At 43.1% G+C, this 12,129-nt stretch overlaps 1 protein-coding gene across 1 annotated transcript in view; it reads right to left on the bottom strand.

Annotated features, from left to right (window-relative positions):
- Window positions 1-12,129, bottom strand: part of rab31 (RAB31, member RAS oncogene family) — a 91,394-nt gene that overhangs the window by 27,995 nt on the left and 51,270 nt on the right. The gene's annotated exons all lie outside the window — the stretch shown is intronic.

Below are 12,129 nucleotides of genomic sequence, written 5' to 3'. Positions count from 1 at the left end.
CGACATCACGTGGACTGAATCGAATTGGCTGAAGACTGGCATCTGTGATGCTGGGGACCTCTGGAGGAGGCTGAGATGGATCATCCACTCGGCACTTCTGGCTGAAGATTGTTGCGAATGCTTTAGCCTTATCTTTTGCGCTGATGTGCTGGGCTCCTCCATCATTGATAATGGGGATATTTGTGGAACCTCCTCCTCCAGTGAGTTGTTTAATTGTCCACCACCATTCACAACTGGATGTGGCAGGACTGCAGAACTACATCTGATCGGATTTCGCTAAGCTCCATCTATCACTTGCTGCTTATGCCGTCTAGCATGCAAGTAGTCCTGTGTTCTGGCTTCACTGAGAACTGAGATGAGGAAAACTTTCTTTATTCAGAAGGTTGTGAATCTTTGGAATTCTCCACCCTAGGGGGCTGTGAATGCTCAGTCGTTGAACACATTTGAGGCCGAGATCAATAGATTTTTGGACCTTAAAGGAATCAAGGAATATGGGGATAGGGCAGGAAAACAGAGGTCAAAGATCAGCCATGATCTTAATGAATGACTCAAGAAGGTACATGGCCTACTCCTGCTCATATTTCTTCTGTGGATATGTTCCCCATCTCCCCTGAAGGAATTTAGTCATAGCTGGGCTATAGTTCCAAAGGTATCACTTGCCATCCAGCACTTTTGTTTGTCACCTAAGTATCCAATATATTTGAATAAGCTTTAATATGAATAAGCATTGGCTGGTTATCTAACTGATGGTTATATCTGTTCAGCTCATTACAGAAAGGATGTAATTGCATTAGAGAGAGTACAGAGGATATTTACGAGGATGTTGCCAGGACTGGAAAATTGCAGCTATGAGGAAAGATTGGATAGGCTGGGGTTGTTCTCCTTGGGACAGGGGAGGTCGAGGGAAGATTTGATTGAGATGCCCTAAATTGTGAGGGGCCTGGATAGAGTGGATGAGAAGGGCCTATTTACCTTAGCAGAGAGGTCAGTGACTAGGGAGCATAAATTTAAAGTGATTGGTAGAAAGATTAGAGGGGAGACGAGGATTTTTCTTTCACCCAGAGGGTTGAGGGGGTGTGGAATTCACTGTCTGAAAGGGTGATGGAGGCAGAAACCCTCAGTTCAGTTAAAAGGTGTCTGGATATGCACCTCAAGTTACGTAACCTGCAGGGCTATGGGGACCAAATGCTGGAAAGTGGGATTTGGCCATGCAGCTCATTTTTATGCCAGTGCAGACATGATCGGCCAGGCGGCATCTTTCTGTGCTGTAAACTCTCTATGATTCTATATCACAGCCACTGCTGACTTTGACCTCACCAATTATCGCACAAACTTACAGCAATCAGGAATAGGCATCCTTTCCCCCTTCCTAACCCACAAGGGTCAGAACCATCTTAGTGCCCCTACTGCCATCTCAGTTGAGAACAGTTAATTTAGCATGGGGATCTATCATCTATGTTTATTTTGTGAAGGAACCGTCGAGAAACAAAGCAACTCCTTTTCAGCATGTGTCAGGGGCAGCAAGCAAGCTAACAGCCTTTTTCTCCCAAAACATAGGAGCCTGAGGAGATCTGCCTCAGAAAGTGTCTGCTGTTACATATTGTCTGTAACATGCATCTCTTTCTCTACCTACATTTTTCTATATGCCTCTATGCGTTTAGGGAAGAGATTTCAGTGCTTCAGAATTAACCGATTAATTTTTATTTCCTTTGCACACAGTGACCATACTCCGCTCAGTAGGCAGGTTGGTGCAGCCATCTGCGCACACTCCAACCTCCAGAGCACTCTCCCACTAAACACGTGAGACTTTTCCATTCCCTGCACCATCTGGATTATTGAGCTCAGCGAAGGTTAATCATTTTCAGATCCACTGGGATTCTGCAGTAAGAAAGTATTGAAGCACCAAATTCCAAAGCACGCAACAGTTACAATCTAAAGGGAAAATTTGCTGAAAACAGTGATTCATTTCACAGTTTGCGCTGCCACTGTTGAAATTACAAAGTAGGTTCTCTGTTCCTGTAGCTTTCTGCCAAACCCCTTCACCAGCTGACTACATTTAACGGAATGTGGTTAGGAATACAAGAAGGCACAGAAAAAGAAAGCCCTCTCCTTCAGACAGACCGTTCGCAATTTTCATCTCCACGAGCCTCCCTAACTTTTGTTTGCATTTTGCGGTGAACTTTTGTGTCCAAAGTGAGGAAAATGAATGCAAAGAATAGAACATGTTCCTATCTCTTATACCCCAGTAGCAGCATGATAAGGCAGAGAATCTCTCTGCACAAAAAAATCTGCCGCATTCTCCTGCATCTTCCCATTGCTCATACCAGCCACTGCTATGGTTTTCCAAGATTTTCCACAAGTATTTGGTAATGTTTCCAGTTACCAGGCTGTTCTGTGAATCCTACAAACCCTCCACATCTGACTATCACCGAAGTAAGGAGCTGTCAGCCTCATGCTGCTTTCTGATGCCACTGCTCTGGTTTCAGACCAATTGTGATCTTGTTTCACCAAAACAGAGCAGAGGCTCAAAGGAAGCACAGGGGAATTCCTGAAAACACACTATTGACCTGAATACTGAGTCTGTATCATCTTGGTTCACTACATGTGTAAGTCCAGACCATTAATACTGAAAAATGGCAGCTAACATGCATACCAGAATCAGTGAATGTTTCAAAGAAACTCCCTTGGCCTACATCAATTCTGTAGGTCTGCTTTATTGTTTATCTGTTGAAGCAATCATTTAAAATAATTCCCATCGATAGTGGCCATTCTCCACTGTATTCACACCAAGACTTGGCTCTGCATTTAACGCTGTCAATAACCCCAAACACTGAATGAATGATAGATCTAATGTTTATTGTTGTTTTAATGTTATGGCAGATGTCTGGCAGCTTCTGTACCACTGATAAACGCTGTTCTGGTCCTCCTTCACACAGGGCCTCCCAGAGTTTTGAATATTAAATGGCCCCCATTGCCCTTGACATTCTATTCAACCCCAAACAGAGTTTTTCACATTCTTCACATCGCAAAGACTGCTTGCTTCCAGCTCTATATTACTCATCTGCAACCCGACTTCAGCCCATCTGCTACACAAGCCCATAACTAGAACCACGATGATGGCATCCGTCCATTTCGGATAGAAAGAGGCCATTCAGTTCGTCTCGTCTGTGCCGGCTCTCTAGTCTTGCCTAGTCTCACTCCCCTACCTTTCTCCCATAGCCCTGAAAATTGTTTTCTCTTCAAATAATTATCTAATGCTTTTTCAAAAACCATGATTGAGTCTGCCTCCACCATGTTTTCAGGCAGTGTATTCTAGATCCGAACCACTCTGTGAAAAAAGGTTTTCCTCAAGTCACCTTTGTTTCTTTTGCCAATCGGCTTAAATCGGTGCCCTGTGACTCTCGATCCTTCCACCAATGGGAATAGTTTCCCCCTAGCTACTCTGTCCAGATCCCGCATCATTTTGAGCATCTCTATCAAATCTCCTCACAACCTTCTCTTCTCCAAGGAGACAGCCCCTGCTTCACACAACCCAAGTAGGCTTTGGTCACCTCGGCCTTGACTTTTCCAATGTTCCCATCCTTCGTAAGCTCCAGCTTAACTAAACCTCTACCATGTTCCACACCAAGTCCCGTTCACTCATCACCCCTGCGCTCGCTGACCTACATTGGCTTCCAGGTCACCAATGTCTCACTTTTAAAATCTAACTTTTGTGTTTAAATCCCTTCACGTCCTTGTCTCTTCCTGTCTTTACAAATGACCCAAACTCTCCATTCCCCTAACTCTGACCTCTTGTACAAACCTTTCTCCCTTTTGCCTATTAGTGGATGTACCTTCATCCTTACCCTATGGAGTTCTATCATTAATCCCTCCCACTAATGCTTCAAACCCACTCTCCCTTTGAGACACTCCTTAAGCCCCGACTCTTTGACCAAGCCTTTGATCGCTTCTTCTAATATCACCTTCTTTGGCTCGCCGTGCATTCTTGCCCAATATTGCCTCTGTGGAACACCTTAGGACTTTTCTGTAAGTTAAAATGTGCTTGATAAATGCAAGCTGTTGACTTTGCAGCTTTAAAATTTGCTCCTTCAAGGATTAATGCCAGTTACCCTGAACCCATCAGCCAGGTGAGTTCATTATTCATATGGAAGCCCATACATTAGTCATTCCACAAACAAATAAGTACACTTTCCAGCAGGGGGCACTGATAGTCACCAAGAACTGGAGAATAAGTAATTTTCATCTCCTTAGCCCAGGGACCTTGTGGTCAACTATAGTTGCGACTGGCACTTCAGCTAATGCAGAATAGGGTGGGTGGAGATTAAGCTTGAAGCATACCAGGTCTCTGAAGCTTGTGTGTTTCATTTCTTTTACAGCACTGGCAAAAGTCCCCCATCGTTACAGCCTGTGCAGCATGATACAGTCCCACCATTAGTGCTGTGGGTTTTCTAAAATTGCCCATTCTTCTCTCCTTACCTAAAGATGCAGCCTTGTCAGAGATATCCCAAGCCTGGTTATGAAGAAGATACTGAGACCAGGATGCTTTGGTAGAGACTGTTTATTTCTCACCACAGAGCTTACTTCTCCACTCTAACACCAGACACCCAGTGCTGGCTGACTCTTCTTTATATACATAAGTCATTAAAGGTGGCAGGACAGGTTGAGAGTGTGGTTAGTAAAGCATACAGTGCCCTAGGCTTTATTAATAGGGGCATAGAGTACAAGAGCAAGGAGGTTATGCTGAACTTGTATAGAACACTAGTTAAACTTCAGCTAGAGTATTGTGTACAGTTCTGGGCACCACACTGTAGGAAGGATGTGAATGCATTGGAGAAAGTGCAGAAGAGGTTTACAAGAATGGTTCCAGGGATGAGAAACTTCAGTTATGAGGATAGATTGGAGAGGTTGGGACTGTTCTCCTTGGAGAGGAGAAGGCTAAGAGGAGATTTGATAGAAGTGTTCAAAATCATGAGAGGGCTGGATAGAGTAGACAGGGAGAAACTGATCCTGCTCATAAAAGGATCAAGAACGAGAGGGCACCGATTTAAGGTGAAAGAAGCAAATCTGATGTGAGAAAAACCTTTCTCACACAGCGAGTGGTTCAGGTCTGAAATGCACTGCCTGGAAGTGCTGGAAGTGTGGTGGAGGCATTAGATGATTATTTAAACAGAAGCAATGTGCAGGGTTATGGGGAAAAGGCAGAAGAATGGCACTGAATCATAATGCTCATTCGGAGAGCCTATGCAGGCAGGATGGGATGGATGGCTGCCTCCTGTACTGTAACAATTCTGTGATATACACATTTGTTCTTAATTAACTAATCATTACCCAACGCCTGCTCACTTTATCACCTTAAACTATTGGGTATTTAACACCCAAACAGAACCCATTAGATACTAACAAGCCTCAAGTGGTGAGTTATTCCCTTGGAGCCAGCAAGTCTCTGGTTCCTTGCATTGGACCAATCCTTCAGGAATGATTCAAGGGAATGGTGGTCATTTTAACTTGGGTTGATAATGTAAACTGGGCCGTCTCAAAACAGCTGTCCATTATACATCTCACCTGAGTTTAGTTTCCAATGTGTAACAGAAAGCTGATTGGATGCTTGGCACTTCTGCCCAAAGTCAGAGCTACCCACAGTGTGTGTTGTTGGCTATTCTACTCAGAGATTCAACCTTCAGAGTTGAGCCCAATTCAGTCCTCCACCCTTTCTCGGAGAAATTATTACGTAGCAACCAGAAGTATGGCTATGTTTCCATTTGTAAGGCCTTGAGGGAATGCTAAGGGCAATTATGCCAGTTGATGTCCAAGTGAAAATTACATTTGGGGCCATTATTTTAATTGTGGGTGAGTGGGTTGCGAAGTGAGTTGGGAACTCTCCTGCTGCTCCAGAAATAAAGCTTGGGTTGTCCCTTAACTCGTGGACCTCATTTAAAACCAACCGGCCGACTTCCCATCTAAACAGCTGGAAAGTAGGAAGAAAGCAGCAGTCCAGAGGCTACCCACCAACATGTGGTAGCAGGAATTTCATATTCAGGAAGGGCAAGGGGGTGGGGGATGTGTCATTCGAGGAAAGGTAGACATAAGCTTTCCTCATGGGTACCAGGGGTAGTGTTCTTGCTCCACCCGCCCCCTGAAAGGAGAGGAAATTAAAAAACGCAACCGTTTTCAACCTCAGCTTCTTCCTGGAAGATTCTGACCAACTTTCAACTGATGGCAAACCTGTGGTGACTTCACCAAGCAGGCCTCAGGTAACATGGACATCATTGAGATTCAGCATGCATGTACAAAGACGGATCCTTCCTGCTTCAGGTGGATGTAGATTAACGTCTAGAAGGAAGCGATCCGGTGAATTTTCAGCTATTAAGTAACCTCGACAAATTTAATTGTCAACTCCAATTCCTGCCGAGTGAGTAGGGCAATATCTCCCCCAAACCCCATACTCTGACCTTTTAATCACCAGATAGCCACTGTCAGTTAATGAACTGACAATTCCCAGTGGCTGGGATTTTTAAGTTGATCAGTGGTAGAAACTAAGGAACTCAATTTTGAATGTGTTGATACAGCTCATTCCTTTGTTTTGATAATTTAATATTGATGTATAAAATATATGTCTGTGCAAGAAAGTGGGTTATTATACATGGGTTGCAGGAATGTGACCTCTAAAGGTGACCGAATGAAAGTGTGAACCATTAGGCCACCTACACTCTGGTTCGAACCAGACCATCCAGGTTTTTAAGTGGAGTGTCTGGAAAATTCAAAAATATGAACAGGATTTATCTGTAGCCTGATATTTAATGTTGAAATCTATGTTTCCAACTTACTTTAGTGCCCTATAGTCATGTGATGATCTTAGCTCTGAGTGCTACAACAATTACTTCAATCAATTTTCATTAGCGGCAAATCAAACGTCAGAATTCAAGACAAAATTCCATTCCTTGCCTTGCCCCAATCCTATCACTCTTTTGATTTAATAATAGCAAATACCTGGTGATGCTGAGCTGAACCACAAACTCGGTGGCCGGGATGGTTCCATGCCAAGGTTCATTTGTTAGCACTGGATCAAAAAGCCTTGATTCCACTGGAACGTGTACACACAATAGCAGCAATTGTATAAATTCGTGCTCCAGGGCACTAGTGTGGATGGACAATCCCACAGGATTACTGACCTCCATGTGCTAACTCTGGCTACGCACTCCCTGAAATGTGCATTTGTAAAATCGACCCTCTTTTTGATTTTGCTCAGTAAACGTGCCCTGGTTTATTATTTCGTATTGTCGCTTTATTTTATATTGGCTTCATTTTAAAATTGAAACAAAGTTGTTTCAAAGCAAACCCAGGATTATTTACTTGTGGACAGAATGTGGGCAACATCAGCCAGGTTGGATTTATTGCCTGTCCCAAGTTACCCTGAGGTATTACAATCCTTGTGATGGTGATGGTGATCCGACATGATGGGTGTTGTGTTCAATTGTTCTGTGTTTGATTATGTGAATCTGTCTACAATTAACGTTCACTGTGCTTGGTTGGTTAAACCTGGGTGTGGACTCAGAGGAAAGTAAACAAACTATGGAAAGAGCTGGAAGCTTGAGCTGAAGCACGCAGCTGATATTTTAAAACACTGTGTATAAAACCTGTTACATGCAAAAGAAACTAATGCCATTTCCGCATAGACCTGAGATATAAAATATAGTGCTGGGAATTCCAGAATTTGACCCTCTTATCTGCAAGATGGCACCTCCAACGTACCTCACTGAAATGTCAGTGTAGATTGAGAGCCCAAATCTCTGTTGTAATATGTCTTTAAGGGATTTCAGCATGACATCACTCGAAGGGAAATGTGTCACGTGATCCAGTCTTTGTTTCACTTTTGCTTTGAGCAGAGCACACAGCTCTGATGTCTTCGAGCTTTATACCTATGTATAACTGTTTTCATGTGCTTAATCATAATAAATGAACATGGTTACCCAATCCCTTGTGAACGATTGGTGCCTTGTGTCTTGTACAGTAAATAAGCCCAAAGATTATAGCATTACAATAACATGACATGGTGATCAGTGGTGTGGACTGGAGCTCGAGTCCACACTCATGTGATTCAGAGGTAAGCATGCTCCCATCAAGCCTAGGTTGACACTGAATTATTGAAGACCTATGAAGGCACTATTGATAATTCCTTCTGTCACTTAACTGATAATTGGCAGACAACAGATAGGATAGTAATTGGACAGTTAGAAAAATACCTGTTTTCTGTGAATTTTTCACATTATCGGAGAGCTGGCAGTATTGTTTCTGTACTGGAATAGCTTGGCTAGGGGGTTAGCTAGTTAGGGTATGCAGAATTGGATGTGGTAGGAGTACAGAGCTTTGCTCTGAACCATTCATTAAGGGACCATTTAGCTCTGTGGGTTTTGGCATTTAATATATAAACGTACAAATTAGGAGCAGGAGTAGGCCACACAGCCCCTCAGGCCTGCTCCGTCATTCAATAAGAACATAAGAACTAGGAGCAGGAGTAGGCAATTCAGCCCCTCGAGCCTGCCCCGCCATTCAATACGATCATGGCTGATTTCATTTCGGCCTCAACTCCAATTTCCCGCCCTCTCCCCATAACCTTTCAACCCATTACTAATTAAAAATCTGTCTATCTCCTCCTTAAACTAATTCAGCGTCCCTGCATCCACTGCACTCTGAGGTAGTGAATTCCACTTTGAGAAAAGTAAATCCTACTCATCTCTGATTTAAATCTACCACCCCTTAGCCTAAAACTATGGCCTCTCATTCTAGGATGCCCCAGAAGGGGAAACATCTGCTCCACGTCTACTTTGTCTATCCCCTTTAGCATCTTATATACCTCAATTAGATCTCCTCTCATCCTTCTAAACTCTAGCGAGTATAGGCCTAAACTGCTCAATCTCTCCTCATAAGACAAGCCCTGCATATCTGGAATCAATCTAGTGAACCTCCTCTGAACTGTCTCCAATGCAACTACATCCTTCCTCAAGTAAGGGGACCAAAACTGTGCACAATACTCCAGATGTGGTCTCACCAATGCCTTGTGCAATTGCAACAACACTTCCCTATTTTTATACTCTATTCCTTTAGCAATAAATGCCAAAATTCCACTTGCCTTCCTTATTACCTGCTGTACCTGCATACTAGTTTTCAGTGATTCATGCACGAGGACACCCAGATCCCTCTGCACTGAAGCATTCTGAAGTTTCTCTCCATTTAAATAATAAATCGCCTTTTTATTCTTCTGACCAAAATGGATAACCTCACACTTATCCACGTTAAACTCCATCTGCCAAATTTTGGCCCATTCACCTAACCTATCCATATCCACTTGTAAATTTCTTATTTCTTCATTGCAACTTACTTTCTCACTTATTTTGGTGTCATCTGCAAATTTAGCTATAGTACCTTCTATCCCTGAATCCAAGTCATTAATATAGATTGTAAATAGTTGGGGCCCAAGGACCGAACCCTGTGGCACCCCACTAGTTACAGCTTGCCATCCAGGAAAAGACCCATTTATCCCGATTCTCTGCATTCTGTTGGTTAGCCAATCCTCTATCCAAGCTAACTCCGTGTGATGTTATCTTGTGTATTAATCTTTTGTGCAGCACCTTATCAAAGGCCTTCTGTAAGTCCAGATACACTACATCTACAGGATCCCCATTATCCACTTTGCTTGTCACATCTTCAAAGAACTCTAGCAAATTAGTCAAACACGATTTATTCTTCATAAAACCATGCTGACTCTGATGGATTGTATTTTGACTTTCCAAATGCCCCATTACTGCTTCCTTAATAATGGATTCCAACAATTTCCTAACGGCAGATGTTAAACCAACTGGTCTATAGTTTCCTACTTTCTGCCTCCCCCCCTTTTTGAATAAGGGTGTTATATTAGCATTTTTCCAATCCGCTGGAACCTTTCCAGAATCCAGGGAATTTTGGAATATCATAGCCAATGCATCCACTATCTCCACTGCCACTTCCTTTACGACCCTGGGATGTAGGCCATCAGGTCCTGGGGACTTGTCACCCTTTAATGCCAATAGTTTGCTCAGTACTTTTTCTCTAGTGATGGTGATTGTTCTAAGTTCCTCATTCTCTATATCCTCTGCACTACCTGTTACTATTGGAGTGGTACTAGTGTCCTCCACTGTGAAAACTGAAGCAAAATATTGATTAAGCGTCACTGCCATTTCTGCGTTCCCCACTATTAACTCCCCAGTCTTGTCCTCCAAGGGACCAACATTCACTTTAGCTACTCTCTTTCCTTTTATATACTTGTGGAAGCTTTTGCTATCAGTTTTTACATTTTGCGCTAATTTTCTTTCATAATTGGTTGATCTGATTGCAAACTCAACTCCACATTCCTGGCTACCCCCGATAACCTTTCACCCTCTTGCTTATCAAGGATCTATCTAGCTCTGCCTTAAGAATAGTCAAAGATTCTGCTTTCACCACCTTTTGAGGACCAGAGTTCCAAAGACCACAACTCTCTCAGAAAAAAATTCTCCTCATCTTTGCTTAAAAGGGGTACCTCTTATTTTTAAACCGTGATCCCTAGTTCTAGTTTCTCCCACAAGAGGAAACATCCTTTCCACATCCACCCTGTCAAGACCCCTCGGGAGCTTATCTGTTTCAATCAAGTCACCTCTTACTCTTCTAAACTCCAGTGGATACAAGCCTGGCCTGCCCAACCTTTTCTCATAAGACAACCATCCCATTCCAGGTATTAGTCTAGTACACCTTCTCTAAACTGCTTCCAATGCATTTACATCCTTCCTTAAATATGGAGACCAACACTGTACACAGTACTCCAGATGTGGTCACACCAATGCCCTGTATAACTGAAGCATAACCTCTCTACTTCACTTAAAATGCAGAAAAGACTGGGTTGTACTTTCACCAGGTTGATATCTCATTTCTAAGATATGCCTGATGCTGCTTCTGGCTGTACTCCACATTAAAGCAGGTTTAGCTTTCTGACTGGGTAGTAATGGAAGGGGTACTATGCTATCATGATACAGATGGTGTTACTAACTCTGCTGCTACTGCCCTCATAGATACCCTGTGGGTTCTACTTAGCACAGCAGTAGTATCATAATATACAATCCCTCAATGCGCAGGAGGAATTTTGTGCTCACAAGCACTATACAATAACCATTCCTATCTATCCTGTTGTGTCTACAATGGATAGGTTGGTGAAGACAAGGTCCTCCTTCATGTTGATTCTCTCACCACTTGATGTAAGCCAGCCTGGCAGCTATGTCATTCAGTAGGATAACATCTATTGTGGTCATTGGTGGTACTAGCAAGCCACCTACCCAGAGTGTATTCTGTGTTCTTAACTCACTCCAAGTGGTGCTCAAGATAGAGGATATTGATTTGAAGGGTCAGTGAATCACAGAAGATGATGCTGGAAGTTTCCCTCACCTTAAGCATTGAAATGCCTTAACTTTTGATGGATCTCCTTTACTCTTTCATGGGATATGGGTGTCGCTGGCATGTTGCCCATCCCTCTTGAACTGAACGGCTTGCTGGGCCATTGAGGGCAGTTAAGAGTCAATCGCAGTGCTGTGGGCCTGGAGTGATTTGTAGGCCAGACCAGAAAAGGATGGCAAATTTCCTTCTCTAAAGGGCATTAGTGAACTAGCTGGGCTTTTACAACAATCAATGATACTTATCATGGCTACAATTCCAGATTTATTAATTGAATTTAAATTCTGCCAGCTGCCATGGTGGGATTTGAACCCATGACCTTAGGGCCATTAGCCTGGGCCTCTGGATTACTAGTCTAGTGGCACAACCAATACACCACCATCCCCTAACCTACTGGTGGGATATGACATACCACGATTGCACACCAATGCCCAGGTCTAAATAAGAAGGTCTCTGCACAGCCAACTGGGTTGAGGTTGCCTTATTCTTGTCAATTTGCCTATTTTCCTTTTATTTAAATTCTGGATCTGAATGTATTTTTGGGCCACTTTGGAAGGTATTAAGAGACATATGTAGGCCAGATTGGACAGTGCTTAGTGAATCAGCTGAGATTTTATTTTTAAAAGAGCAGCATAGAGTCATTTACAGCACAATGGGAGGCCACTCAGCCCATCA

This window comes from Cetorhinus maximus, chromosome 4 (assembly GCF_964194155.1).
Source record: "Cetorhinus maximus chromosome 4, sCetMax3.hap1.1, whole genome shotgun sequence".
Classification (NCBI taxonomy): Eukaryota; Metazoa; Chordata; class Chondrichthyes; order Lamniformes; family Cetorhinidae; genus Cetorhinus; species Cetorhinus maximus.
This window is presented reverse-complemented; position numbering and strand designations above follow the sequence as displayed.